This window comes from Oratosquilla oratoria, chromosome 36 (assembly GCF_046742065.1).
Source record: "Oratosquilla oratoria isolate Oo_2021 chromosome 36, ASM4674206v1, whole genome shotgun sequence".
NCBI classification, from domain to species: Eukaryota; Metazoa; Arthropoda; class Malacostraca; order Stomatopoda; family Squillidae; genus Oratosquilla; species Oratosquilla oratoria.
In genome coordinates this window covers 10,372,249-10,378,384 of record NC_134812.1, presented here as the reverse complement: position 1 = coordinate 10,378,384, position 6,136 = coordinate 10,372,249, and positions in this window count along the sequence as shown.

Here is a 6,136-nt window from a genome sequence, read left to right as displayed (position 1 = left end):
CAGGTAGACTTCGAAGTGGATAAGGGCCTGGACCAAAGCGAGCGTCTCCTTCTCAATTGTTGAGTAGTTCTTCTGCGCAGGGGACAGCTTCTTGCTGTAGTAGGCGATAGCGTGAAGAACTTCATTGTGTTCTTGCAAGAGGGCGGCACCGATACCGGTGTCGCTGGCGTCGACTTGCAGAAGAAAGGGTCGTTGGAAATCGGGTGCCCTTAGAACTGGTGCGTTAGTGAGAAGGGACTTCAGGTTTTTGAAGGCCGTCTCACAGGTAGCTGTCCACACGAAGTCGTGGTCTTTTCTCAATAGGTCAGTCAATGGTTCTGCTACATCTGAAAAATTTGGACAAAAACGGCGATAATAGCCACTCATTCCAAGGAATCGACGTACCTCTCTACGATTAGTGGGTGTTGGTACATCATTGATGGCTTTTATCTTGGCGTCTATTGGAAACACTTGGGAATTTCCAACTTTAAATCCCAAATAGGGGACCTGTGTATGTCCGAAATCACATTTGGACAAATTGATGGTAAGGTTTGCTTGGTCTGCTCTATAAAAGAAATTATTTAGGTGTTCAATGTGTTCTGTCCAAGACTGACTAAATATTATCACATCATCTAGATAAGTTTTTACTCCTGGCAATCCTGCAACAAGATTACTTATCATTCTTTGGTAAGTGGCAGGGGCATTTTTAAGCCCAAATGGCATTGCTCTGAATTGGAACAATCCCTCTTCCGTAATGAAAGCGGTAACTTCTCTTGAGCGAGGGTGTACAGGGATTTGATAGTATCCCCTTAACATATCCAACTTGGATACATACTTGGCAGTTCCTAGACTGTCTATGATATCATCTATCCTAGGGATAGGAAAAGCATCGGCCTTAGTATGGGCATTGATTTTCCTGTAGTCAATGCACAGGCGATAAGAATTGTCAGATTTAGGGACAAGAATGCAAGGAGATGCCCAAGGACTACTGGAGGGTTCAATTATTCCCTGTTGAAGCAGAGTGTTTATTTCTGCTTTTATGAACTCCTTCTTTTTTGGATTGACTCTATAAGGGGCTTGTTTGATAGCCCTTGGCGAGTCTAGAATTATTTCATGTTCTATCAAAGAAGTGAATCTTGGGGAATCTAGAAATAATTTTGGAAAACTTCTTAAGAGAGAAAGAATGTCTCTACCTTGTTTCTCAGATAAGTGTCCTACTTTTATCTGAAGATTTTGTAGTATCTGAAAGTTTTCCAAGGGAATCTCAGGAGGATTAGGCAGGTTATCAGGAGGCTCTTCGGATTCTATTGTGGTAGAGCTGCAAGCTGGAATTGGATCTCGGGAATGATAAGGTTTTAAGGTATTTATGTGACAGAGACGGGAACTCTTTCTTCTGTCTGGAGTTTTGATTATGTAGTTGAGATCACTGGCTCTGGACAAGACTTCATAGGGTCCTTTGTATTTAGCCTGCAATGGATCTCCTGGTATGGGAAGATAAAGTAACACTTGATCTCCTGGAGAGAAAGTTCTAAGTTTAGAATTTTTATCATACCGACCTTTCATTACTCGTTGAGCATTCGCCAAGTTCTCTCTTGCCAACTTCCAAGCTTCTAACAACTTCTCGGTGACCTGGGACACGTATTTCAAAGAAGGAACAGGTGGTTCTTCTTTCATCCATTGTTCATGAAGTATTTTTAGGGGACCACGGACTTCATGACCGAAGACTAATTCTGACGGGCTGAATCCAAGGCTTTCTTGAATTGTTGTTCGGGTGGCGAACAACAAAAAGGGGAGTCCGTCTTCCCAATTTCGAGTGTTCTCAGCACAGAAGATTCTTAACATTGTCTTGAGCGTTTGGTGAAAGCGCTCTAGAGCACCTTGTGATTGAGGATGATAGGCGGAGGAAGTTACATGATTTATACCTAGTGTTACAAGAGTTTCTCTAAACTTGTTGGAAAGAAAATTACTTCCTTGATCACTTTGAATGTTCTTAGGAAATCCTACCATAGTGAAATATTTCAACATTTCTCTGATTATGTTTTGAGCTTTAATATTTTTCAAAGGAATTGCTTCTGGAAAACGAGTGCTCATACACATGATTGTGAGAATGTACTGATTTCCTTTACTTGAAGGAGGTAAAGGTCCTACACAGTCAATAAGAACTTTTTTAAATGGCTCTTCCATTACAGGAATGGGATGGAGTGGAGCTTCTACAATTTTCTGGTTGGGCTTACCTACAAGTTGACATGTATGACATGTTTTACAATATTGGGCAACATCTTTGACAACCGTGGGCCAATGGAAATGTTGGGTTATGTTGAACAAGGTCTTTCTTACCCCTAAGTGACCTGCTAAGGGAGTATCATGAGCCAATCGTAGAACATTATTCCTGAAACCAAGAGGGAGGACTATTTGATTCCTTACTTGCCATGGCTGGTCAGCGGTTGCGGTGGATGCTCTCCATTTTCGCATTAGGACTCCGTTTTCTATATAGAAACCTCGTGACATATTTTCAACTTCTTCTGGAGATGAAACAATCTCGTACAAATTTTTAAGAGAATGATCTGACTTCTGTTCTTTGATTAATTCTGCTCTAGATAGAGAAACTGGTGAAGAAGAAGATGGGTCAGTTTGGGAGAATAGGGATTCTAGATTATAGGTCTCCTCTTCAGATTTCTTGTACTGAGATCTGGTTACAGCACAAGCGGGAAACAACTGTGAGTTATCTGAAGGTTCTACTGAGGTCTTAGGGTTATTTGTTATTAAGGGAGAAATGACTTTGCTTCCAGCGATGTCATTGGCCAACAATAAGGATATTCCTACTATGGGAAGAGAGTCTACTACTGCTACTTTAACCATTCCGGTTGTTAAATCAGACCGCAAGAAAACATTATGTAATGGACATTTTACAATTCCTCCAACTCCTTCTATCAATATATCATAACCTGTATATGACTCACCCAGATTCTGCAAGACAGAATTTAAAATCAGACTTTGCTTTGCTCCTGTGTCTCGGAGTATGGAAATAGGATATTGTTGTGAACTACTACTATGAGATATAGTTCCTGAAGATACAAATGGTTTGAAACAAGGATCATGATCTGATGAGGGGGGTTCTACATTACTTGACAATACCGGCTTCTTTGGTAGTTCATCCTGAATAGAGGATTTTGAATCATCTGATTTTATATTACTTACAAGAGTTGGTGTCTTATTGGAGAATGAGGGTGTCAGTCTCTTTCTGCAATTAGAAATGTGATGGCCAACCTGTTTACAATATGAACAAGTTACAGGGGGATTAGTCTTAAACCTTTCCATTCTTTGCCAAGGTTGGTTTGGAGGATATTGATTGAAATCAGACCTGTAACTGAAATGTGATGGGCTAGACTGATTTTCAAAGCGTTTCTTTGGGGACCAAGGATCAGAGTATTTTGTTGAATCTGGAATATATGACTTTGACTTTTGGGATTCCATTTGTCTTGACTTAGGTTTATGATTTAGTGTGAACTCATCAGCCAATACATAAGCTTTAGTTAAAGTTACGGGAACATGATCATCTATAAAAATCCTAAGATCTGTCTCTAAGGTATTCTTAAACTGCTCCAATAAAATCAACTGTTTAAGACTATCTAAGGTGTCCGTTTCACTAGCCAAACACCACCTATTGAATAACCTCTCTTGTTGAGCCGCATATTCTACGTATGTTAACTGAGGTGTCTTCCTATAATTACGGAATTTCTGTCTGTAGGCCTCTGGTATTAGTTCATAAGCTTTTAAAATACAAGCTTTCATATTATCATACTCGCTTTCTGCTTCTGAAAGAGAAGTATAAATTTGCTGAGCCTTACCCTTAAATTGTGTTTGAATGATTAATGGCCAATTTTCTTTAGGGATTTGTAACTGTTGCGCCAATTTTTCCCACTGAAGAAAGAAAATTTCTGGCTCTCCTTCTGAAAATTGGGGTAGAAGTTTTACATACTTGGAAATATCTATATGACCTTCCTGAACTACGGGTTGTCTATCAACAATCCTAGCTTCTACTTCTGTCTTCTTTAATTCTAACTCTACTTGTTTCACTTTAGCTTCCTCTTCTCTAGCTTTAAATTCTGCCAATTTGATTTTAGTTTCCTCTTCTCTAGCTTTAAATTCTGCCTCAATTTGCATTTGTTTCAGTTTAGTTTCCTCCTCTTTAGCTACTTGTTTCACCTTAGCTTCCTCTTCTCTAGCTCTAAATTCTGCCTCAATTTGCATTTGTTTCAGTTTAGTTTCCTCCTCTTTAGCTACTTGTTTCACCTTAGCTTCCTCTTCTCTAGCTCTAAATTCTGCCTCAATTTGCATTTGTTTCAGTTTAGTTTCCTCCTCTTTAGCTTTAAATTCTGCCTCAATTTGGATTTGTTTCAGTTTAGCTTCCTCCTCAATTTCTACTCTCCTGACCTTTAATTCAATCTCCTTAATCTTAAGTTCGGTTAGTCGTGCCTCTATTTCTAACCTATTTGAAGGAATTTGTATAGCTGTAATCTCTTCTGGAGATAAGATCTCATCTTCGATCAGATTTTCAACGAGTTCCTGAAGTATTTTTTTCTTTCGCAAACTTGTATCAATGTCTACTCCAAAGTGCTTGCCTATTTCTATCAAAGTGTCTTTAGTTTGTTTCTTTAAGAAACTTACCTTGGGATTTTGAACGAATTCTTGAACTATATCATCCATCTCTATAAGAATGTGTTAAATACCTGATCCAATATCCTGGCAAGGTCGCCACTTTGTTACGGGCTGCTGGTATGTGAAGAGACGTTACGTATAACGTCTAAGTGCTTAAGAACCAGCTCACTTCTAGAAGCCACTGTAGGACTGAACTATCTGGTCAGGGCCTAGATAATTCGTAAGACTAGAAGTAAAGGTAACAAAGAAGATTCCAGGAAAGGAATATTAAACTAGCGATAAAACTAGTAAACGAAATTATTAATGGAAAATATTTACAGGCAATCAACACAAAAGAGAATGGGCAGTAGGGTCAATGGGACCGTTACATGATTATAAGAATATGGAAATTATCGTTCAAATAAGAAACACAAGATACGTATACAATATGGTACTATCTAAGTACAAAGAGATCAGGAACATGCATCAAAATAAGTAATAAGTACAAATATAAGTAAAGTAATGCAATGTATATCAGACACGTAATGTAGGCAAAAAGGGTGATCACTTCACACCAATCGTCTCATGAATCTAAACCTTCTAGTTTTTTATCAAGAGATCAATATGTGGGAAAATGACAAGGAGTCAGCGAGTTCCACCGCTTATATACCATTGGACCGGAAGCCGGATACTTCCGGTTAAGGGTGCGGGAGAGGAGGAGGGTAAGTTAACGCGTCAACATGGGTAGTTTTAGGACCCTCGACTCGCTTGAACAATCTATTTATTTAGTAACTGTCAAATCTGTGCGCTCCGAACTATTCAGGATTTCGCTTGTCTGTTTGTTCTACAAGAGTGCGCACCTCTCCGCACGTAGGCAAGATTACATATAGTGGACGGGCGTTACTGCTTAACATTGTTACAATACATACATAGACAAGAAATATGAACATAGTTATGTAATACAAAGGAACACAATTCTATAACATAATTACATATATGACGTAATATCTAATATTACGTTACAATATGTATATATATATATATGTGTATATATATATATACATATGTATATATATGTATATATATGTGTATATATATATATATACATATATATATATATATATATATATATATATACATATATTACAAAGGATTACAAAGGCGGAGCATGCCGACAGGAGACCTTTTGATCCATATCTAGGTCGGATGCAAAAAAAAATCATATTAATAATAAATAAAAACGATAATAATGTAAATAACAAATAAAATACATAAATAAATGCATAGGTATAGTTGAATAACAAACAAACAGGTAAATAGTAAATGATAATAAATTGACATATAACTAATAATAAATGAAAATCAGACAGACAAATTATAACAAAACAAAAACAAATAATATAACATAAATTATAATCATTACAGCATCTTACTTAGGTATTTATCTAAATGATTCTTAAAGCTTCGAACTGAACTACATTGCACTACCTGTGCAGGAAGTTTATTCCATTCATTAAAT